Genomic DNA, 26,372 nt, shown 5'->3' with positions numbered 1-26,372 from the left:
AAACATTAACAAAACAAAACAGAGGGGAGCTGCAATTTTTTTTCCCCCCAGCGAGTTGTTATGGTCTGGATAGCACTGCCTGAAAGGGTGGTGGAACCAGATTCAATAATAACTCTCAAAAAGGAAATTGGATATTTACTTGAAAAGAAAAAAAAATTGCAAGGTAATGGGGAAAGAACGGGGAGTGGGACTAATTGGATAGCTCTTCCAAAGGGTCAACAGGCTTCCTTCTGTGCTGCAAGATTCTTCTATTCTATTCTATATAAAACAGTGAACAGTCACTACCTTTTTGCTAGCGAGGCTCGCAGCTTCAATGGTTTTCAGCAAACGTCCAGGATCCGAGACACGGGGGACACAATCGTTGGGTTTGCAACGTGATAGGATTCTGCTAAAGCCAAAATCTCACCTGCGCCAATCACTGAGCTGTACACAATTCAAAATATCCCCAGTAATTTCCTTTTCTACCATCAGCTTCTTCCCATTCAAAATAATAAGTACATTCGGCCTAGAGGCTTGATCCTAGCCTGCCCTGCTGGTAAATGTTAACTTTTAGGTGTATAAAAGGATTATGACCCTTCTCAGAGGGTAATTAATGACTGGAACAGGTTGCCAGGAAGGTTGGCAGAGGCACTGGCATTTAAAAAGCAGCTTGATGTTGTGATGGTTAGTGTGGGCTATTCTGGAGGGATGATATCAGATGAGCTGAAGAGCTTTTTCATCCGAATCAATGTTGCGAGCTTGCGAAGCAAAACCAAAATAGCATGGTGCTCAATATAAGAAGGGAAATCATTGGGCTTTCATCTACAAAATACAAAGTCACAGCACGTAACAGTATATTTGGTGAAGAACTTTGAGTCGTCCTCCTGAATTAAAAGGTGCTATAACTAATGTAAGAATTATTATTAAATTATTAGAATATCCAAATTTCCATGTCTCAATTATTGAGAAAACCTGGATGATGAATCTCCTGATGGGTTCATGTGCATTTCACTGTATCTGGTTGAGATGTCTATGTTTCATGTTTGAACAAGGTATCTGTTTCACTAGGGTCTAAATTGCGGTAAATGTTTATTAGAATTCACATTGACCTGTAAGAACTCAGGTCCAAAGTTGGATTGTGTCAGAGGCAGAATTCCCGCAGGCCGACTTGTCTCACTTCCGGTTACAGGAAGGAGTTGTCCAATTGTACAAATTGGTTTCATGTTACGGCGGCACTATTAAGAAATGTCGCAAAATGAAATCCATAATTACTTGGCGTATGCATTACACAGCTTAAGCCTTTCTTCATCAGAACATCCTTTTTTTCTTTCTGTTTGGCTTCGATCTCAACTTTCCTTCAACATTGCCTTCCAGATCGATTGCGGCCGATACAGATTAGGGCAAGTTCGAAATATTTATTTCCTTTTCCACACAATATAATTTTAGCTTGTCCTAAGCCTGCAGTTGTTTTCGCAATTGTGCAGCTTGGAAAAAAAAACGTCAAAGTGACAGGTGATTGATTAGCATGTAAAAAGTGGTGCTTTAGTAAGTTCAAGACATAAGTTTAAACCTTCAAATATATATCCACGTGTATTATGATACCAGCACTCTGATTCTGATGCATAAGGTGCAAAGATCAGTGCTAAAGAACACTGAAGCTCTTGTGATTGAAGCGTTATCTGACGGAGTAACTTCTGAGAAGACATCTAGTCTTCAATATCTGTTTGAGCAGAGGGAGGTTTGGTAACTTGCTGGCCTTCCTTGTGGAAACCCAAGTGCTGCCACAAAGGCTTCCATAAGAGGAATTCCTGGTCACATTTTGAATATTGAATGGAATGAAAGATACATAAACATATATGTAAACTGTTATAGATCAAGCTACCACTCACTGTCATTATAAAATGGGGATAAACCATTTAGATCTGGATTCCAAGTACAAAGTGTCCAAAGGGTACTGGTATCCATACCTGGTATCCATACCACTCTGCTCTCTGAATCAGAGGGTTGTGGGTTCAAGCCCTACTTATGTTGCCACTCCAATGCTTGGAATGAGACATTAAACCCAGATCCTGTGAGTTGAAATGGACATAATTATTATTATTATTATTTTATTATTATGTTGAACATTGGTGGTAAATTCCTCTTATCTATAAATGTTAACAAATCTCTCCATCTCTCTATCTCCCATACAACATACATGTACAAGGCTGTGTGGCATTCACCAGAATCTATTGCCCAAAATGTGTTCACAGGCTAAGGACTAGGTGGAATTTAAGGCCGAGCCCTTGTGATGAGTGCAGGAGGCAGCATCAGGGTTACGACTGACTATACAGGAAATACATGCAAGATTCCACAGCCTGTGCAGTTGGTGACGGTTGGGGAGGAATCACAAGCCTTAAACCTAAAGGAAAAAAAAATTAAATATACATTACCTTGGCTTACGGATGTATCTGATAGCGGAATCAGATCCATGGTTGTATGGAGGAAACCTGAAGTGAAGGAGAAAATTAATTGTGGAAGAGAATATTGAAAAATTGTTGGTGGGAAGAGAAACTTAATGAATCGAATTTCGATGCTGCAGTGAGTTTAGATTTCAATTGAAACAAATGATATCTTACATCAAGCAGATGGACATTTTTTTTTGTTTGGCATTTGGCCATCTTTAGCACCGAGCAAACGGGTCTTGTTTGAATCTGATAAGGAAAACAGCCCGAATGCATTACAATGAGGTGCAAATTGTATAACATGCACTGAAAGCAGGCGGAATGAAGACCCCCCACCCCTCACACACACACACACATACACACCCACAGTGTGGGAAAAACCTCCACAGCTTTCCAGTGCATCTAAAATGATCTTGTTGCGCATTCAGTTCTGAGCGCTAAGAAAGCCACGGCGATGAATGCATTAGCCTCTCAAATAAAAGGGAATTTTTATGAAAATGCTCTGTAACTAGATTTATAGTGACTTGCCGTATGAGACTGAAGCAGAAATAATACAGAATGGTTTAATCTCTCAATGTCTGGATGCAAAATAATGGCTTCTGCCATCACTTGTGATCTTATTCATTATACATTAAAGAATAATAGGTTGCTCGCAGGGCCACAGCAATAGACCTTGCAGAGTGAAATCCTTACATAATTTTAATTTGCCGTTTATGCCTTGTCATTCAGCTACAGGTCTCAGGAAAGAAAGCATGGTGCTATTTTGCAACGAGCTCTCTGTTCTTTAAAGGGACAGGTAAAGAAACAAGTTGCTAGTCACAGGGAACTAGCAGGACAACAGATTCTAAATGGTTGATTCTTTCTAAGGATGTAATTTTAAGAGCTTAAACAGTGGCATTTCTTTTTAAAACTCTATGTGTGTGGAAGCTTCCGAATGAAAAAAGCTCCTTGATGCTTTTGAACACTTCATATTTGAGTCTGTTAAATAATTACTAACGTGAATAGTAAAAAAAAACTGCTACTTTATTCATTCAGCTCCTTGTCCACTCCAGGATTAGCTGTAAATAGGTCAGAAATATCAAATTGATATCTTGGGCACAATTTGATCTTCAGACATATCTGGGTAGAAATTCCACCCGGGTCTAGACTTACCCTATTACCGGAATATTTCAGAGTGTTCAACACTTGTCAGATTCTTAAATACAAACTTTGATGTTGAAGCTGTTTTTGCTGTAAGAAAACAGCTTTCAAAGTTGCAACTGAATTCTCCAATTGCTAAATTATCCCTGCGTTCTCAAACACTCCCCGAATAGAGTGAATCTTGATCGAGGTGGAAAAGCTAAATCAAAACAGAGAAAGCGAAACTCTGTGTGTGTTAGACCTGAGAAGCATTGACGTTCCCCTCGGACTCACCTTTTCAAAGGTAGAATAGGGTGGCTGAGACTGAGGTCAATCCACTGCATGTATTAGACTCACAGACGTGTAATATTGGGTTGCAAGATAGCAGGAAACCAGCTTAACTACATTTTTGTTTGTTAAGTTAAAATAGCATAGGGGTTGACTACGGTGAATTTAGAAACCATAATTGTGATACGTTGAGAATATAATGCAAAAATAACTGCACAGGAACCATGAAAGATTTATACTTTTTACTAAACGCAAGAGATCAAGGCTGGTATGATCCTCACAGCCAGTGTCAGGCGCTGTTTGTTTACCTTGTCAATAAGCATTACGTTGGAAACCTCTGTTACAGCATTTCCTTTTGGTGTAAAATTGCCCCTAAAGAAGGCCAGAGGAAGCTGAGACACTGGGTTATAAATAAAGAGTTTCTCATGAAATCCACATGATAAGTTGTCATAAAGACATGGGTTCCATTTTCATTTGCAAAGTGCCAGAGTTATGAAGAACGTGTGTGCTCAGCATGCTCTTTCTGTTAATCACCACTTGTACCACACGTGGACATATTGCTTTCCTCCCCAGATGCCCTATGTGAAAAAACACACACTGTCAGGAAATGCATTGCACTGAGGGAATAAGTACAGCACATAATGAAGAACAATGCAGAATGCTGTACTTCTACAAAAATAAAATGCATTGAACATGGACTACTTTGAACAAATGCGATCATAGGGAAGGTGTGTACCATTTCAACTCCTAAATTAACTACTCAGCTACTTTTGATACAAAGTGTGCTGCTGTTATCTGCAGAGATGATAATGATTATAATCCTTATACTTGGTATAGTGCCTTTCACTTCGGGAGACTTCTCAAAGTGCTTCACAGGGTACAGGGCAAAGTGTAGTAACTATGTCTTTTCTAGACAAAGGATGGCCATTAAACACATTCTTAATGAATATTGTTCCACAGAGAATTCCAGTGCCAGCAATAATAATAATCCTTGGATTTGATATAGCGCCTTATCATGTCGTTGAATGTCTCAAACGCTTCCCAGAATCTATTGTAAAGTGAATTGACTGTGTATTTGTGGGCAACAGAGATCCCCCTTCCCCCACAGAGAAGCACAAGGCCATTGAATGGCTTTGCCTGAATTGATGAGGACTTTGGATCCATGCAATATAAATGACTTGGGCCAATTTAATAATCTTCTCCCGGAATCAATGGAACCTATTAGTCAGAAACCAAATGGGCTCCATGTCTCTAGTCCTTCTAGATCAGAACGCAATGTATAGTTATAGTTATAGCAGCCAAGAAACAAGGAGCTTTCCAGTTTAAGATGCTGTTAACCAAAAAAACAAGGTATTATGCGCTGTCTAATTTGTGGCATTTCAAAATGGCATTAATTTATTAAGGGATGTGAATCTTGCAAATACTGACTTGTTTCTGGTAACTGAGAAGGAGAAATCTAAAAGGGTTTGGGGGAAAAGGTAGGATGATGGGACTAAATGGGTGGTTCTTTCAGACATCTAGCACACACTCCTGTGCTGTAAATTTTTACGTTGTTTTTAACTGGAAGCACATCATGCCGATTCACAGGAACTCTGCTCTGAGGTGATTCACCTCTGGAGCACAGTTCATGCAGTTTGATATGTATTTATGGAATCTCCTTAAAGTAAAGCAATTCGACTTCTGTATTATTGTATATTAAGTATCGTGGCATCAGGAGTCAACGATTATGTTGCTGATGAAAATATTTAAGCCACAAAAGTGTTTGTATTTATTATGTTCAATTTTTAGTGCTGAAGTAAAAGATGACTTCAACCTGGCTTTTAAAGTAGGTTAGTTCAAATATCAATCGTCAATCAGTAACAACTTACTCCAAACCTGTATTCTAAAGGTAGTGTAAAACTTTACAAAGATTCTGGTTCATTAACAGCTCAGAAATGTATTCTTTTGTTAACATTACAAAACAAATGGTAGGATTTACAGTCCTTTCTTATAGCCGTTAAATACTTGATTTGCTCTGTTTTCTTGGCATTTCAGAGCATCCAGCATTTGACAAACTGTTCTATTCAATCTAACTTTCTGTCCCCACTCTCTGGAGCTCCATCCCCGAGTCCCTATGACTTATCTCCTCTCTCCCCTCTTTAAAAGCATATCTCTAAACATACCTCTTTGATCGCAATTTCGGTCAATTTTTCTTTCCCTGTCCCTCTTAACTACGACCCCAATTTGGGTGCCCATCCAGCACTATGAAGCACTTTGAGATGTCGTCCCGTCGTGAAAAGTGCCATATAAATGTAAATGGTATTGTATTCTAATAACTTTAAAGCTGTTTTTCTCTAGTTTTTAAAGTGGACATAGTATTTAAGAATTAAAATTTCGGACACTCCGAAATGCTAACAAATAATACAAGACCCAGGCAGAATTTCTTACCTTCAAATTTCAACTAAGTTCAAACCTTAAGCAATATTCAGCAATACATTGTAGGGATGGCCATTTCCCTTATCTGCTGGCTTTAAGTACAAGAAGAGTTAGGTACATGAAGACTTTTTTAAATTCCAAGTATCATTACTGGTTATATTGAGGTTGTGGTCCTCCACATGAAGCTGCTTTGTTTTATCTATTTTTAATCATAAACCCAAACAAATATAGCTCCCTCTGTCTGTAATAATCACAGCTAATAATGCACAGGAAATAAACCTCAGTTGAGTCTCTCAGATGATGTGCCCAACTTTAGGGCTGAAGCTTAATGAAAGAAATAAAGCTGGACTCACAATCATCAGAGATCATCATTACTCTCCCTTTGAGCCTTTGCTTTTTTATTGAGTTGAGGTGATCCCCATGAGCCAGGCCAGCATTTATTGGTTGATTGGGCTCCTTAATAACCCATTGACTTTGTTAGCAAAGAGTGGTACCCATGCACGCAAGCCAATACTGATACCACAGCTTTAAAGATTTTCAATTGCTCGATGAACATATCAAACCGCGGCACGTTTATCCACTACTGTTATTTGATGCATTATTTTTTGGCTATCAGAAGAATGTGCCAGCCTTGGAACCCACATCAGCACTTTGAATTTTCAGTGCTTCAAGATGCCACCCTGTGTGAAGGGCGCTATACAAATACAAGTTGTTGTCGTTGTTGAACTCATATAGTCTAGGGTGGTGATGTGCTGCATTGTCTGAGTTGTTCTTCAGATGAGATGTTAAATTGAGGTGCTGTCTTCCTGTTTAGGTGGATGTTAAAGATCCTGTGGCACTATTCAAAAAAAAGTGAGTTTTACTTGGTATGCTGGTCAACAATCACCCTGATAAAATTGTTTATGGAGCTTTGCTATGGGTAAATTTGTTGTCATATTAGCCTACAAATACACAGTCCCCACACACTACAGTAAATCACGAGAAGCACTTTGAGATGATGCAATAAGGTGTTATATCATATGCAAAGATTATTATTGTAAGAATAAAGATCTCCAACTAGAGTACCAACAAAACAAAAGGTTCTCCCATTATCAGTTTCAAGTTCATTTCAAGAAATGTAGCTTAGAATTCTTTTTTAAAAAGTACAATTCGACATCTTCTTTAAGGATATTTTCTCTCTCAAAGCATGCGGATATTCAGCAGGACGGGAAGGGATAGTCATTCACTGCAGATAATTAGAGTGTTTTCTCTTTAAATAAATACTAGAGAAGTTCAAGTCAAATAAAGATACCGGAGCATTGAGCAAACCATGATTCCTTCTCACTAAGACTAGTACGGCTGCAAACAGAGTGGTTGGATTTGAGGGGGTAAATTTATCAGTGAAAGCAGAATTGTTTTCGTTGTCTCCATGCGTGCACTAGATGGCAGGTTAGGATTGTGTGACAGCCTCCGAGGGCTTTGCATTGTGCATGCAAAACCCTATTCTGCATCTACTTAATCATCAAAGAGACATAATGGGGAAGCAGCAACTGGACTTAGCTGCTAAAGTTCTTTAGATCTGTTACTTCAATCCGGAAGCCTATCTTATACCAGGTTCTTTGAGTGTGATTTAAGGTGTTATGTGATGCTATCTCCATCTGTGCAGTTTTCTAAACTTAACTGCACAGCAGCAATCACCACTGAACACTTTAATCATCCTGGGATAAATAGTATAATTCCACATAAATCTGGCACTTGCTGCTAAACACTTGCATAAATAATATGGAAGCGCATAAGTTAAAGGGACATGTAAGAAAGTTAAAAGTAGCCACTTTAAAGAAACGGAGGAATATTTTATATTCATTTACTTTGTTACACCAGGTGCATATATCTATTTTCATAAACCCCTCTTCATGCTACAATTACATGCTCTGATGAGTGAGCCCTGATACGTAGAAAATAGCTCTCAGCAATGTGGAATTACAGTAGTTAAGATGTTTACTTCACAGCCCTGGGATCATCGCTTCAAGTCTCAAAGCTGCCTGATTCCCAGCACCTTGGGACGTCCTCCTGATGTGAAAGGCTCTATACAAATGCAATTTTGTTATTGTTGATACTTAAATCCACCTCTTGCCCTTGTGGTGGCTTTTGGTGCGTCCTGAGATGGACACATCGGATACCCAGAGCATCTTCCATCAGGGCGGGAATAGTCTAAATGCCTTGCATACATGTCTCCTGCGTGTCCAGCAACCAAGTCTTATTGGGAGCAAAGGATTATGCAGACGTCCCATAAAATTCTCCCTGTCTCCTATGCAGAGCTACAGGCCTTCATTGCCAATAAACGGATTTATGCATGCAAATGTTGACAGCCAAGGATGCATTGTATCACAGAACCCTTATGCTGATCATACAGTATATGTATATCCTATAGGAAACCCGGGTTCCTTGCAGATCACTAATACATTCCTATTCTACATATCATTGGTACTTTATTAGTGTTACAGTGACCTAAAATAATATGGCCATTTTGCCAGAATTTCCCTAAAGGCTACTTATTCCACAGAATTATGTATCGCATATGAGCCTATTTCATAAGAAATTATCCCAGTTTTATGTAGAAATAATGGTTACCCAAGAATGATTGTGCAGCATAAATCTTAAGGGTTTCAGATGAAGTTATAACTTATAGCAGCAAATCTTTTTGAGTTTGCAGGAGGACAGCCCTGTGCAAAGTTGAGCTGCCTACTTTCAGCTTTTCAGGATTCACTGTCAGAATTGAGTCAACCCTCTGTGGTGAATCAGGTTCCTGAGCCAGGCAGGTCCGTAGTATTCCAGGTCACTGCTGATGGCAGCACAGCTAGCCTGGTGCATTGGTAGGATTTGGAAGGACAGACCAGTCACTGGAACAGGTATTTTTTCCCGATCGGCTCCTCTGCAAACCAAAATGGGTAGGGTGGTCCTAGCTGGACAAGCAGCAGGAAGCTTGCCAAACAATGCTTTCACTGGCAAACTATACCGTGTTGGCTGTCTGCATTCCAGCAGCACCCCAATGCACACTCTGGTATTCCCACCCTCTACCAGTACTGTCTGGAATTATCTTTTATAATTTATAAATAATGTATAATTCATCAATAAAATAATTTATAAAATATAATTGCTAAATAAAAATTAATTGTTTTGGGAATTGGGTAAGCAGGATGCATCCCTCTGAGGAGAGAGTTTGCATTTCATTCCAGTACACAGGGACTTCCATGTGAAGGTGTCATAAATATGTGGAACTCTCAATGTGGTTTAAGCAAGACGACAGGTTTCCACATATGTCAGACACCCATCTGACAAAACAATCTCACAGAACTCCAGATGTTAGTGCTCAGAAAGCTTCTCTTATAAACCTATGAATCCCCCCAAAAAATTGTTATAATCATTGCAAATACATTGATAGTTCAAAATATGAATATCGTGATAAGAATCCTATAATATTTTAGTACTGCAATAACATTTCATGTAACTCTTATTCTGGATGTAAAATTGTGTTGGATTTTCAAAAAGGTTTTATAGTCTGAAATAAAGGTAATGTAAAGACCCAGAGAAGTGTGATCTCCAATCCAATCCGTAGTCAGTAGCAACACTATTAAGTTTCCAAAACATTGGTGATGGGTTTCGAAGAGATCACCTCTCCTGCCCCTCCCCCACAATTTGCATTGAAAGAATGAAAAACGTCCAGTAAAAAGCATTCTACATATTTGTACTTGTACATCTTTTACCGTTCCTTGTACCTTGAAAGTAATATCAAATAATTGCACTTTGGACCATTTATTAAAGCTTTCTAGAGACTCAGATACAAAGCCAGAGAGAGACAGCAGGGTTAACACGCTTCTACTTCAACAGTGGGGTTCACATTTATAATAGGTAGACTTCAGTTCTCCAGTGCTAGATTGCCTACAGTGTAGTGTTGACTGTTCACAATGCATTACATTCCGTGAAAGTATCAGTCTTTAGCAGCTTTGGATTGCAAATCATTTATTTCGTTTTTTTTTATGAAAACATTTTGATGTGATTTTTAATTTATCAGAAGCAGAGCTCTAATCCAACAAAGCCGGTCACATCCACACTGTTGCTATGGCACGGTTATTATGTTTTGTCATTAGGGCCCCAATTAGCCCCATGCATTGCATTCAGTGGATATTAACTTTCAACATTTGAGCCAATTTTAACAAAAAAGTAATAGCTTAGACTTAAGGGGTCTTTCTTGTTACTGCTCACTGTAGTTCATTAAATCCAATATGCAGCCAGTCAGCCTGGCTCAGCTGGTAGCATTTTTGCTGTTGAGTCAGTCAAAGTTCCACTTTGGGAGCAGACGAGGCTGGTACTGCATTGTTGGAGGTGCCGTCCTTTGGATGAGATTTACAACTGAGGTCTTGTCTGCTTGTACAGATGGGCATTAAAGATCCCATGGCACGATTTGAAAAGAAAAGGAAGTTTCTCCTGGTGTCCTGGCCAATAAAACCCCCACAAAAAAATTGGTCATTCACTTCCTGACTGTTTGTGGGGCATTGCTGTGTTGGTGGAATTGACAACCACGACAATCTCCCTTTTTACACAGTGCCACAACATCTTTAACATCTTCAATATAATGAGTCATTAAGATGAACTTCGGTTTAATGACTCATTCAAAGGATGGCACCTCTTATACGATAGATCTCCCCCAGCACTGCACTGAACTGTCGGCCTGGATTGTGAGCTCAAAATCTCAATGTGGGGCTTGAACCCACAATACTCTGACTCAAAGACAACAGTGCTATGAAATAAGCTAGGCTGACACCTTTGGCTGGATTTTAGTGCAGCACGTACCTGAGGTTGCAAGACCATTTACTATCAATTCATTCCACCTCCAGCCTTCAGCAGCTTCTTTTGTTAAGACTATTAAAAGTCATTTCCTGAGAGAAAATGATTATTTTAGGTTGTATTGTTCCTTAGGGTTTTGATTGCATCTTACAGACTACCTTGCACACTTTCACAAAGTACATGTCATAAAAATGCCTTAACTGGCTATTGTCAAAGAGAATGCTTTATGTCATGTATCACAGGAGTTTATGTACTAATGTGACAGCATGTCAATACGAGGTGACAGCAAAACTTGTATTAATCAGCACTGTACAAACTTAGATTTAGGAAGAACACAATCCTTTTTATTAAGTGGTCCATTTCATCACCTTATTCAGTAACTCAATCAGATCCAGCCTCTGTGTCCTTTGTGCATTATCACATCCAGCTTGCCATCCAGGAGAACGAGCAAATGAGGCAAGCCCTCAGCAGGAGATCGGGAGAATATCCCAAGGCGCTGGACAGTCAGGGATTTGGACTCGAGCTGGGGGCTGAGATCAGGAGGACAAGGAAGGGCAGAGAAGTTAGGGGTAGAAGGGTGAGCAAAGGCATGGTCGGAGGGTCTTGAGACGGGCCTTGAAGGAGGCAAGGGAGAGAGCGAGGCGAAGGGACTGTTGGATGGAGTTCCAAAGGCTGGGGGTAGAGAGGCTGAATGCACGACCGCCAATGGCGGGGCCGACTGGCCAGGCGGGGGATATGGAGCCCACTGAGTGGAGGGAGCGGACAGATCTATGTGGAGTTAACCAGGAAGAGTTGCTGAGTCCGGAGCACTGGACTCATTTTTTTTAAAAAAACAGCTTGAGGCTGTGAGGGGAGCACAGGCGAGGTGGGTAATTCTGAAAGCATCAGATCAAATGGGTCTTCTTTATCCGAACCTTTCTGATGATCTTGTGAGATTCTTTCAGAGGATCTATGAGAGTACTGATGACCCAAATCCTATAAATTGGCCACTTTAGAGAGGTATCTTCTGATTTTTTTTTTGAGTTCTGCTTCTGGTAAAGGAGAAGTCAGTAAACATTCAAGTTGTTGTCTGTCCATTATCTTCCGATTCTAATTGGGTCTGAAGTTGTAACTAGTAGATGTTTCAATGTTTGAGAACAGAGAGATTCACTCTCCTGCTCTCCTTTTAACCTGTAAGACTTGCCGTCAGTCAGTCTCAAAGAGCAGAACTGGTTCAAGTACTTTGATCCATAGTCTAGGCTGACACTCCTGTACAGGCATGGGCGTGTGCTTCACTGTTGGAGATGCCGCCCTTCAAATGAGATGAGATCCTGCCTGTTTAGATGAACTTTAAGTATCCCACGGCAATACTTATAGAGTTTCTCCCTATGACCTGGCCAACCACCATCTAGATAAAATCAGACATTCACTTCATCGCAGTTTGTGGGACATGGTAACTTTCATTATGAGCATTGTAAAAGCAGAGCAATGCTTATGAAGTAAAACAGATGAGTTTCTTTCACCAGAAAGCTAACTTAAAAAAAAAACATGTTGACCAAAGTGTCTTTAATGAGGTCTTAATATCATCTTGTTTTCACATAGGATCCCTATGGCTTTTAGTGCTGTTTTTAATCTTGTTGGTAAATGTGACTGTGGCTGTTTAAGTAGAGTTTGCTGGCATGGGTCATATTCACAGTGGGCAAAGGCATTTCATGTCATTGCCCTAACTTGGCTTAATGGAGCTAATGATTTTAAGGGAGTTTGGGATTTATTTTGAATATAAAGGTTTTTGTTTTGGAGGAAGGGGTTTAATGTGGTATGGTGAAGCAAGAAGGGAATTTACTCCATTCATGATTAAAACTGACTCGATAGTTATGAGACCTCTCTACAAAATCAAACTGAAATATAGGTTATTGTAAGGTTTCGTTTCTGATTGCTAAACTCATGTGTCTTTACTTGATAGGTGCATATTATGCTCAGCTTATACAAAAACTGTCAAAAAACAGATTTGTGCAAAATGCCTTTCAGTAAAAGGCAAGGAGAATTTCACAGTGAAAATTCAATTTCAGAGTTTACAAAGCAATTTCTATGGACCAGTCAAACTACGGAAGCTTATTGTTATTGTAGTAACCAATTTCTATTTTTGAAGAGCCTTTGAAAATATGGTCACTTGTTTTTCTAAAATAAAAGCCATTTCAGAAAATAAAACATGACGGAGACTTCTTTTAGTTTAATAACTAATAGTCTTTATGTCTATACTACATTGTATTGTACTCACATGAAGGTAATTAAAATCCTTGCATTTGCCATAGTGCCTTATCAACTCGTTGATTCACCGTAAAGTGTGGTCAGTGCATATTTGGACTGTCTACATTGTGAAGCTTAATCCCAATTGAAACTTGATCACTTGAAATAGGAAGTGCATTTTTCTTTTAAAAGAGACATTGAAGATTGTGAAACTTCAAGATTATTTTTATTATAATAAATACAATACCGATGAATAAGCTTCAAGTGTTCATGAAAAAAGAAGCTTACTCGTTCATTTTAAACCAATCTTGATTAATGATCCATATTAGTGAATATCAAAGGATGTCATATGACTGATAACTTTTAACAAGGAGCAAGGCAAAATAGCTAAATTAATTTAAGGTTTGAATATTTTATTCAGAGGAATGGTAAAAGACATAATGTATTTAGAACCACTTGGAACCCAAGTTGAATGACAATAAAAGGAATATGAATTGATTATTATAATAATAATCCTTACATTTGGTATAGTGCCTTTCATGTCAGGCTGATGTCCCAAAGTGCTTCACATAATACAACTTTAAAGTATGGTGATTATGTGTTTTGGGGAGAACGCATGACACGAAGTTTAATGCAGTATAATCATGCAAAGCATCATATGGCCTTGGTATGAAAATTGTTACTAGAGTTTCCACACACACTTCCAAACAAAATATGATTGTTTCATTCAGAGCAATGTCTGGACAGTTGTATACATCTGCAGCTGACGCACAAAATGATACCTCATTCTGGCTTTATTTGAAAGGCTTTCTGAAGAAAACACTTGTTTGTGTGGAAATGATACAGTGATACCAGGTGCCCAAAGTGGAGAGACCCTCCAATTCCCTGCACTGATAGAATTCACCAACAACAACTTGCACTTATAAAGCGCGCTCCAGCCCTCTACGCAGGGAAGCATCTCAGACCAATGTGATCGATTCACATCGATAGTACAAAATTTCACACCGAAGAGTTGGGAAAATAACCAGTGCTGCTCTCAATAAATCCACGCATTGTTTGTACAATCCAGGCCACTTCAATGTGCGTAGGTTAAGTAAGAGCTAATTTCATATTCAGTCCGATTAATGCCTGTGGTGTTGAGATTGTTGTTCAGTAACTTAATATCTGAAGAGAACCCAAGAACATAATGGAAGGCTTTCTTTTAAAAGAAAAAAAAGTTAATATATAAAATCACACTCCATGCACTTGCGTGTAAGCTTATTCCATTCATTGTAAAGAATTAGAGTGTTTTTTTTTCTCTTAAAGTGCCACTCCACTCCCTTCACGAAAGAGCGTCTGTACATTCATTTAACAAAATCGTGTTTGTGTTTGGTCAGTCGGATGTCTGACACATACGGAAACCCATCACCGTGCTTAAGAGTATCCAAACAAGACGGAGAATTCCACTTATGCATAGTTTACACTTACAAAGTCATGTGACAAACATACAACAACAACAACAATAAACAGCATTTATACAGCGCCTTTCATGTTGGAAAGATGTCCCAATGCGCTGGACAGTGAAGGGTTTAGACCCAAGCTGGGTGTTGCAGTCAAGAGATATGGAGAGCAGGGAGGATGGGGGTAGGAGGATTACTGAAGGCATGATCAAAAAGGAAGATTTTAAGACAGGCCTGAAGGAGGCAATGGCGGGGGCAAGATGGATTTCCAGAGGATGAGGGCAGAAAGGCTATGGAGCGGACAGGGTGGGGGACATGGAGTATGCTTGCCAAATGGAGGGAGCGGACAGTTGATAACATAGCGTAAAGCAAGTTAAGATTCAACTTCCATTTAGTTTTCTAGTGCCCAGAAATTGGCAAATGCTTATGTACAGCTTTAATTTTTTGATACAGATTTTCTGTGGGTTCTTTTAAGAAACTACAGAAAACCAACTTCAAACTGAAGATTGAATACAACAATTTGCCATGTTCTGGATGCTCTGAAATGCTGCATTAATAGATTAAGTCTAGAGTCAGGTACTGACCTTTAGATCAAATGTAGAACATGTGACATGGAGGTTGAACCCACAATCTAGTTCATTGGATGAGTCGTTCCAAAAAACATAAGAGGTAAGAACTATTTTATCATCATGATTGAGGAATTCCTCAACACAAATTAATTCTTCATTAAAAATGTACAAAGATAAATACCATCTTGCATTTTCATTACTAAGCCAAACGTGGGAACGAACCACTAAACTGGCTGATATTTTTTATGTGGGTGGCAGACACTTCTTTTTGGGAATTCTGTGCATGTAGTCAAACATCCTGAGGTTTTGAGAACAAATCAACAATAACAACAAAATTACATTTGTATAGCGCCTTTCATGTCGGGAGGACCTCCCAAGGCGCTGGACATCCCAAATCACTTAATTTCAATGGAAGCAGGCCGGAACAATGAGTTTTCCGAGTTGTCGAGTAGGTTTAAACTATTTGACAAAGAAAGCAAGGTTATTGACTTCATGAAAATAGAGTTCTTGAAACTGTGATTCCACTGGGATCACTAACAAGTAACTCCAGCTGTCTGCCATTTGAGAGATGTCTTGTCAGGAAAGCCTAAAGGACAACATTCCTATTAATGTCAGTATTTTAGCTATTGCTGTTCTGCTGTGGCAATTTGAAGATGGCAGATCATTTACTTGTCAGTTTCAGGTCAATTTCCTATATTCAAAACCAACCAACCGGAGCACGGCAAATGATTTAGAACTAGGATGACGATCAGTTAATAAATTATTGCAATGAACCTGTACTTTTATTTGGTTATAAATTTCAATATAAAATAGACCTATAAAAGTTGCAGCAAAAAATGGACAGCGCACTTCAAGATGAAGTATGAGCACAACTTGTGTAAATGCATGGTGTTTCTTTCCCTTATTTGGAGAATTGGAGTTTGGCATGTGCTGGAGCTCAGTGCAGCTGAAGGGTCCCCCTTGATATATAAACATATCTACAAGCTATTACATAAAGATTTACATTTATGTAGTGAGCCTTTCACGCTGGAAGGATGTCCCAAGGTGCGTGATAGTCCCATCTTGGCACTGTAATACGTCACTCAAAAAATGTTTCTTGAAATACATCAGGTACTGTTGTTAGAACTCTCACCTCTGTGTCAGAAGATCGTGTGTTCAAGTCCCGTGTCAGAGCTCACATTCTAGGCTGATGCTCAAATGCAGTGCTGGGGGAGCAAGCTATTGTCAGATGTGCCGTCCTTCAGAATAGATATTAAACCAAGCTCTGGTCAGTCTATTCGTCTACAACATGCATGCAGTAACTCCACTTTACAGTATAACAATAATCCCTTAAAAAAAATTCGCTCAATCCACGAGTGTTTGTGGGACACTCCTGTACGCAATTGGCTGCCGCATTTTGCCAACAAAATATAGTCAATTCACTCTACAATATATTCTGTGAAGTGCTTTGAGATGTCTCGAAGACGTGCTATATCAAATGTAAGGATTATTATTAAATATCCTGTGAAGTGCTTTGAGACCTCCTCCTGACATAAAGGTACTATAGCAAAATGTAAGATATATTATATTATTAATATATTATTATTAAAGTTAAACACTCATAGTATTGTTTGAAAGGAGAAGGAAGTTTCTCCTGGTGTCCTGACCATCAGTTCTCCAGATAAAAATGGACATTCATTTCATGACTTTTTTCTTGACTTCTCTGTGTGCAAATTGGCTGCTGGGTTTGCCTACAAATACAGTCACTACACATGACAACAATATGCTGCGAAGCGCTTTGCGACATTTTAATGTTATAGGCACCGTGTCAAATGTAAGCATCGCTGGTATTATAGTTTTTAGTCCTTGAAAGGAACATGAATGTTTGACAATGGTAATTATTAAGCAATGGTTAGAAACTGACAAACCCAATTCCGCTAATACAAATTGGTTGATATTAATGAGAAGCTAGTGACAGGCCGGAAACTTTGTGAAACTAACAATAGGGTCACGGTTTTACTCTGCAACAGAACCTTGCTTTCTTTGGTATCATTGCTTCTGTTCTGAAGTCAAAAGAACTGCAGACATGAGAAAATACAAAGATGCAATCTCAAAGGTGTGCACTTATCAAAGGTTTAGAGTGCTGGAGTCTGGTTTAGCAATCGACTTTGTCAAATTGGCCCCAAGTGTGTATTCAGGCATAGGAGAAGGTATAAGACACACACCTTTACAGGTATTGTATGGGATTGACATGCAGTATTTGTAAACTGAAAGCCACTGTGCAAACAGCAACTTCTGGTTTGCAAATAAAAATTGTGGGATTCACTCTGAAATTCAATTAAAAAATGTGGGGGTAAAATATGATCCTGAAAGCTGCCAATTTGCTTCTATATCTTGTTTGCAAAGTACTGTGTCTGCTATGATAGTGTAAGGCTTTCAGCGCTGTCACTGAGTATCTGGCACCCACATAGGAATGAATAGCGGTTCTATTATGTGGAATAGCAAATATCTTAATATAAGGCTTAAGCACAAATAAAGTACAAAAATACACAGTGTGGGTTTAAACATTACAGTGTTCATTAAAATATTAAAGGAAAGAACTTGCCTTTTTGATACAGTGTGGTACAATAAAAGTTCCTACTTTGTGATGACTGTGGGACAGATTAATTGAATTGCCAGCATGGTGTTGACTGGTTTATAGCAGTCACATCTATCTGCTTAAATTGTAACTTTAAAGTGCTGCAATTTGGCACAGCAACATAATACTCTTAACGTGTTGTAATTACGTAATGATAGCAAGAGAGGTGGAAACTGATATGAAATTTAGAAAAATGATCAGTACTTTTAATAGGATTGTACATTTTGTATTTTAAGAACATTTCAGGGAATACTATCTTCCAAAGTTCTGTTTACCTTATTTATGCAATACTTCGCAAGCTGCAATGCTTGTCTGGTTTTGAGCTTTTGGAAATGTTGAAAATTTGGAAAGCCCCCTGAAATAGAAATCCTTGCATTTGATACAGTGCCTTTCATGTCAGGAGGTTGATTCAACGCACTTCACAGGATTTACTGAGTGGGTGTGGGTGAACTCGACAACCAAGTTGCACACAGCAAAATCCCACAAACAGCCATGAAGTGAATGACCAATTTCTCTTTGGGGATGTATTGTTGGTTAGGACACCAGGAAAAACTCTCTTCTCTTTTCGAATAGCACCGTGGGTTCTTTAGCTTCTACCTGAACAGGCAGGACGACAACTCAGTTTAACATCTCATCCGAAGGATGTCACTTCCGACAACACAAGTCTCCCCCAGCACTGTACTGGAGTGTTGATACAGCAGCCAAGTGCAAGATGTGGTAAAATATCACTGATAACCCTCACGTAACATAACATAACATGTAGGAGCAGGAGTAGGCCATTCGGCCCTTTGAGCCTGCCCCGCCATTCAATCATGGTAACTACCACTACCATTTTGTTTTAACAAACTCAGTGTGGCTGAACTGCAAGCATTCCTAGTTAGAAAGAGCCAGGAGGGAAATAAAAGAAACAATCTAGACTTCAAAGAGAAGGAGATTATCAGCACGTAAGTGACAATAAACCGAACAGTGGAATCATTGGGTTTATAATAATAAAAGCACCGCACAAAACAAGGAAAACTGACTAGTAGCAGCGGAAGCGGTAGTCTAATGAACAGAGTTCACTTTGGGGGAAATCTTGTTCCTGTGTTATTCATCAGCTCATGCACAGAACAAACCAGCCTCATGACAACTAACCTGTCTGCGAATGTTAATCTGGTGGTCAGATTGTTAACCGTGCCTCCCAGAAATGCTGTTATCAGTTTGGACGGGAGTCAGAGCACTGCTCTCAGCCAATCTTACCAGCGTCACTTATCTACAGACGCCAGTCCTGGGAGGCAGTTGGGGAAACTGGAAGAGTTCCTCAAATCAACAGTAACGGTACAAATGATATTACAATTACATTGTGGGTGATTATCACTACACGCAGGGGAGCGTTATAAACCTGCGAGGGTCCATTCTTCATTCTGACATCCTCAAGCCGGGAATGCTGTGTTTATGCTGCTGGGAGCCAAGCCCAGCCGTACAGTGATATAGAGAGGAAAACCTGATTTATACGTCCTCCATCGAATCGCATTGGGGCTGTAAACAAACACACTCTGTTTTGAAGTTCTGAGCATGCAATCGCTTCTTTGCTAACGTTAAAACTGCCGAGATCAAGGCTGCAACTAACTCTCTCTAACTGATGAAAAGTGGGTTTGATGTACCAACCCCGTCTCCTGGTTTGTGAATATCGAACTGCGAGATTCTCTTAACTAGGGAATCGTATGATATGACCTGAAATTTGTTAAAGTTTGTAAAAAGGCTCGGAGGAACAAACAAACAAATAAAACTCTTTAATAACATTTAAAAAAACTACAGCTTGATATAGGAGCAGGAATGTAAGCAAGGCTTACAGCTCTTAATCTCTTACTGTTGGAAGCTATATTAGTCTCGTTCCAGCATTATCAACTGGGCATGAGTGAAAGCGGACATGGATTCATTCAGTGACATGACTTGCGCCAGGTGTCATTTCATAGCACACTGGCCTCTGAATCAGGAAGGTTTTGGGTTTGACCTTAGTCTCGGCTGACACTTGAGTGCAATGTTGGGGGAGCATTGAAATGTTAGAGGTTCTTCTGATGAGATGCTAAACTGTTCTCAACTGCCTGTTCAGAAGGACATTCAAGGTTCAATGGCAGTAATTAAAAAGTGGAGGACGTTTCTCCTGGTGTCCTAGCCCACAATCCCCCCAGATAAAATGGGTCATTGACTTCATGGCTCTTTGTGGGACATCACTGTGTGCAAACTGGTTGTTGTATTTGTGTACAACTACGCAGTAAAATCCTTTGAAGCCTTTTGGGCGCTTCAAAGATGTGATAGGGTGTAATATGAAATGGAACGATTATTATTGTTATTATCTCTTCAACCCGTTTGTGTCTTCCCCAGTACTGAGACGATAGTTGTGTTGTCTGTCCTGAATGTATAATTCAGATCAAGGGAGTGACATCTCAAACCAGCTCTCCTGTGTTCTGGGTACTGTTGCATTACAATATGTGCACGTGAGTTCCTTTAATGGTTGATTGACTTATTCAGTTGTGCGGTTGACACACCGAGACTTGAGAAGGAAACTGCTTGTATCCTGAGACGGGCATATTCTGAATGCGGGTGTTCAGTACTGCTCACAGCGTTTAGTTATCTTGGTAGGAGCCAGGCATCCCACTGCCCCTCATTTGCGAAGATGGCTAAGTGATACTTGACTCAGGGCTCCTGTGTTTTTCTTCGCCTCGGGCTTTTGGGTACATTTAAGGCTGAAAAAAAGAATCCTAGTTGCTGATTGCTGCAAATGGCAAAAATGAATGTTTATTAGTATCTCAGTGGTTGTCTCAATAACGACAAAACACTTGCTTGTTATTGCTCATTAGATTCATATTATATGATTTGCAATTGCACTATATAGTGTGTTTGCTATTCATACTTGATTGGAACATAAAAAAATGATTTGGCACCTGCTGTATTAGGGAAATCATTACCCAGTTACAGTACAGAAATCAAAGGGTTTTTATAATTGAGAAACTTAAGATGTGCCAGCTGAAGTCCTGCTTTAATACTTTTGAAGATTTTTAATTCAAAATAATATTAAAATAGTTCTTTAACAGTATGCTAAGCATGCTAAACCAGCTCGTTCAAATGATGTGAACGATTGTGATTCCATCAATATTTCTCATATGATAGGAAAATGGAAAGCTATGGTTTACTGAAGGGAGAATTGAAAGAGAAAACTGTGCTCCCCATTGGAGCACATAACCTGTGAGGCCAAAAGGCTAGTGAGACAAGCAAGCAGTGACACTGCAACTACACAGTCACTGCATTTTATAGTATATCCTGTAAAGTGCTTTGAGATACCCTTCCAATGAGAAAGACATTATACCAAATGTAAGGATTATTACTATTATGATTACCTGTATAGATCTGTGAGACTGATAAGACTTCAGTTACAGTTTTAATGATGCAAAGGAGGGTGCCTAGTGCCCATTAGAGCCTTAACCCAGTAAATAGAAAGAGGAGCAAACACCTTTATTCTACCCTTCAATATAAAATTGTGCAAATATATGTTTGTGCAATGTGAAGTACCAATTGACAAGACTGTAGGTAACAGATTCATGTCACGGAGGTGGTCAGATGTCTGGCAGTCATGCTGTAAGTGGCAGCAATCAATCCAATAAAAAAATCATTTTTAAATTATTCATTTTATTCAAATTTCTTCAATTGTAAATTTCTAAAAACTTTAATAACAATTTTATGTTGTGATTTAATGATGCTTAAAGATTTTGGATGCAGAGGCTTTTTTTTCTGGTAAATTATATAAGGTTATTATGAAATGTTTGTCTCTGACATTAACTCGTGCGGGATCTGTGCTGTGTGCGAATATCAAGGAGGGACATAAACATTTAAAAACAACGATTTACCATTGATGTTATTGCAACAATTAGATTTGTTTTTATTATATATTTAATAACTTGTCTTATTAATTATGCACATAAATTCCACGTTCTGAGGCAGTGTAAGAATTAAGGTCTTGTTGCTTAGCAAGCTGAAGGCTGCACCACATAAGGAAAAAGATTGTACAGAACTAAGCCATTAAGACCCTAAGAAAAGGCCTTTCAACCCACTGAATCCATTTTGGCCACCATCCTACATACACTTTATATTGCCTCTTGGGTCTCGCTAGTTTATTTAATGTCTCGGGGAGGCAAATAGTACTCCAAAGTAACACTCTAAAGAAATAAAAGGTCTGTGAAATTTCTCTTGGTCCCAAAAGACAAGCGATTGATAACTCCAGGGGATTTATCTAAGATTATTTGACCTTGACCCGCTGCAAGTTCATACAGGTTTATTTATTAGAATTCAAACTGAACAGCACAATGCGGGGCACTGAATGAATGCGGGAGGTCACAGTAGAAAGAACAGGTTGTGAAAGTATGCTATGTTAATTTGTGTTTTACTACTAATAATAATCCTTCATTTTAATAGTGCTTTATCATGTTATTGAAATATCTCAAAGCACTTTACAGGATTTACAATAACGTCCAGTGATTGTATTTTGCAGGCATTTTGATTATTTTCAATAGAGAAACAAATGAGTCTTACACCTAAATTCCTCACCAAAACATCCATGCCTATATTAAGTTATCTATTATTAGTGACAGAAATGTAAGTCGAACATAGCAAAGATTAAAAACATTGGGGGTTTTCTGCAACATGAGCAAATTAATTGAACTCCCTTCCCATTCATCTAAGCATTATTTTGCTCTGTTCAAGAGGTTCAGTAAATTTGTCCCTGTGCTCTAATAAGTAGCTGTAATGCAATTTGAAATTATAAATAACAGAGCATTACAAATGTAAAATTAAATCATACTTTTAAAATTGCATTACATTTATTTAAAATTGAACAGGGACAAATTCGCTGAACTTATCAAAGGGAGCAGAATACGTTTACTACACATCAACAAATTTGCTGCACAGCACAGAATAACCCATTAATAATAACACCCATGACAATTACATTTCTACTTATATAAAATACTAGACAGTGCAAATGCTGTACCTTTCTAAATTAGAAAAATATTTTTTGGTGAGGAACTGTCATTTCAATACAGTTGTATTTAACATTTGTATTTTCTACAAATGACCTTTGTCTACAAAACCCAGAAAAAACTGTTTTTTATACAAAAACAGTAAATCCTGTGAAGTGCTTTGAAACGTCCTCCAGGTGTGAAAGACACTATATCAAATACAAGTATTATTGTTATTATTATTAACTCTAACATGTTGATACATTGCAATCACTGTATTAACAAATGTAACATAATGCAGAATGCTGGTGATCTGTACATGTTTCTTTTCCGTACTTCAAAGTAGAAAGCATTTGGCTCTCATTAGCAGCAAATTCATGCTCAAGAATCTTAGCAAGAAGTTCTCATTTCCTAAGCGGTGAGGTCATTGTAGAAAACTGCACAATTTAAAATTCAGACCGCTGTGACATTTAGATATTTTTACTCTGCCTTTTTTTCATACCTGAAAACCCTTTTACATTTTTTTTTCTCGAAAGTTAACATTGTAAGTGATGTCGGCTGCCGTTCCACTTTTTTTTTGTTCTGAAACATTAAGATTGTTAATACTTTGACCTCGTTATCAATGGCGAAGTAATAGAGCTACACATCTACATTGGAAAATGTTATCATTCAAAACCCTGGCAAATTACAGCTTCTTGTCATCCATATCCAGTATCCATTACTCCTGGACATAGCACATTAACTTGCTCATTATCTCTTTCAAACCATATGGACTTGGGTTTGGGTGGGTCACTCTGATGATATCCTTAGGTGCTTGCTTAATTATTACAATTAAGTGATCTCATTCATAGGACCAGTCACAGAAAATGGTGCCACAACCTTTTGGAAATGGGTGTCATATACTTAGACAATGACTGAGATGGGGGAATGCTGCCTCTGACTTCTGAAAATTTCTGGATCCCAGCACTGTAATTACCTACTAAACAAGTATATAAATATACATTTAAAAAAAACTTCTGCATTCACGTGGAATCCTCAGCTTCCTTGCTGAAGACTCTTACGCACTGAAAAGAGAACACAGAGACTTCTTTATCGTAACTATTGCAAACGTTTGCCCGCTATAACCTGCACAGGAACACACGAGGTGCCGCTGCTATCAGTTTACGATTGTGCACCTTTTGGAGAGACACAGAGAACGTGCTCAGGCTCAAACTCATCTGTTTAAATTCAGAACTGGAAGGGATGTAACTTGTTCCTTTTCATCAGAAACTTTTGTCCTCTTGGGGGTGGGGAGGCAAGCACATTGCTGTTGGGTTTGGTCTAGTTTTGCGGCTTTATTATTATTTATTATTATTGTTTATTATTATCATTATTAAAGACCAGGTCATTTAGCTTCACCTACTTCAATATTTTACAATGAGACTCTCTTTGAGCGAGAGAAAGCCTGATTTGAACTGAAATTATATGTTTTCTTCCATTTGTGTGCATTTTATGAAGTTATCGATTCCCAACCCTTGTGCATTTCAAGCCCCGGTGAGCTAATTGTGTACAAAACAAAGGAATGCAAATTTACATTTATATTAGTGCTTTTCACATCAGAAGGACATCCTAAGGCGCTGGGCCATCTAAATTTTGCACCCGAACTGGGGGGGTGGGGGCTGGGGGCTGAGGGGGTGAGGGGGAGAAAGATAATAATAATAATAATAATAATAATAATAATAAAAATAATAATCCTTGCATTTGATATAGCGCTTTTCACGTCGGGAGGACGTCCCAAAGCGCTTCACAGAACACACTGTAAAGTGAATTGACTGTATATTTGTGGGCGAACGCGGCAGCCAATTGCGCACAGCGATGTCCCACAAACAGTCGTAGATTGAAAATGAAAATTGAAAATGAAAATGACCAATTTAATTATTGTTTTGGTTTTTGGAGGGATTATTATTAGGCTCTGTGTGGAGTAAGGAAACTTGCCCAAGGTTTCGCCCTCTGCCTGGAATTGAACTCAGGTCTCTCACTTGCAAAGTGAGTGCTCTAACCACTGAGCTACAGGACTCCAAATGGCTGAAACGGTGGTAAAAGAGGAAGATCTTGAGGCAGACCTTGAAGGAGGCGAGGAAAGGGTCGAGTCGTGAGGACTCTGGGATGGAGTTCCGGAGAGTGGGAGCAGATAGGCTGAAAGCCAGACAGCCAATTTCTCTACTCAGCTCCTACCCCCACTCCCCCTTTTTAGGCACTAGAGGTCAATGCCCCCATTTGTACCTTTCTTGACATGACATTTGAAACAATAATCATAAGGAAAGAATCCTCGGTAACCTTCACTTCCTGGTCTAAATTGACTGCCGGTTTTGCCCACAAAATGCACAGTCAATTCACTTTACAGTGTATTCTGTGAAGTGCTTTGAGACATCTCAACGATGTGATCAAGCCTATATCAAATACAAGGATTATTATTATTATTATTAAACAAACACAGCTGATATCATTCGCCCAAAAAATACACGCAGTCGCATCACTTTACCGTATATCCTGTGAAACATTATGAGATGTCTCAACGACGTGATAAGGTGCTATAACAAATGCGAGGATTATTATTGTTATTATTATTATCATTATTATTATTATTCAGGTGGTATAAAACTGTACAGCAGTCAGTGCATTCATACATTAGTATCACTTCCAGAGAGCTGCAGTGAACTCTGCTTTTATACGCATGAATGAACAGCATTAATTACAGTTAAATACACAGTGTCCTCATTTTTTGTGCTTTGTAATTCTATTAGCTCCCTAAAGGTATTACAGACAACTCTTAGCCATGGGTGGGGAGAGGAAGGAAGAGGGGTTATTTTTCTCTTTTGATTTAGAATAGGCAGAGGTGAGGGGAGAATTCCCTCACACTTCTTATCCATTTCTTTAAATTCAGGGACACCGATGTCTCTAATCAGGCCAGTTCAAGAGCATTCAGTTAATTTTGTGCGCACACAGGACCATAACTGGATCATTACTTCTGCACGCTGTTCATTCTGCCTACATAATGCTTTTATTTCAGGCAGTTTAAATGACATTATATTTCCATCTGATAAACTTCATTATATGCATTTAAAAATGTGTCCACAATTCTGCCTTCATATACTCCCAATTCCCAGTTTATGTGGAGTCCTGTAGCTCAGTGGTTGGAGCACTCGCCTCGCAAGCGAGAGACCTGGGTTCGATTCCCGGAAGGTCGATAAGTTGGGCAAGTTTCCTTACCCCACATGCCTCTGTTTACCTAGCAATAAGTAGGAACCCGGTTGTTAGTCGATTGGTGAATTGCTTTTCCGGGCATAATAATTGTTTTAAATATTTAAAATAATAATAAATTTGTCACTCAATCTACGATGGTTTGTGGGACGCTGCTGTGCTCAATTGGCTGCCGCATTTCACCTATAAAATATGCACAGTCAATTCGCTTTACAGTGTAT

At 38.9% G+C, this 26,372-nt stretch overlaps 1 protein-coding gene across 1 annotated transcript in view; it reads left to right on the top strand.

Moving 5' to 3' along the window:
- Nucleotides 1-26,372, top strand: part of LOC103177957 (VRK serine/threonine kinase 2) — a 144,147-nt gene that overhangs the window by 69,810 nt on the left and 47,965 nt on the right. The gene's annotated exons all lie outside the window — the stretch shown is intronic.

Source organism: Callorhinchus milii, unplaced genomic scaffold (genome assembly GCF_018977255.1).
Source record: "Callorhinchus milii isolate IMCB2004 unplaced genomic scaffold, IMCB_Cmil_1.0 Scaffold3, whole genome shotgun sequence".
In the NCBI taxonomy this organism is placed as follows: Eukaryota; Metazoa; Chordata; class Chondrichthyes; order Chimaeriformes; family Callorhinchidae; genus Callorhinchus; species Callorhinchus milii.
The sequence above is the reverse complement of the archived record's forward strand: the minus strand, read 5'-3'. Positions and strand labels throughout refer to the sequence as shown.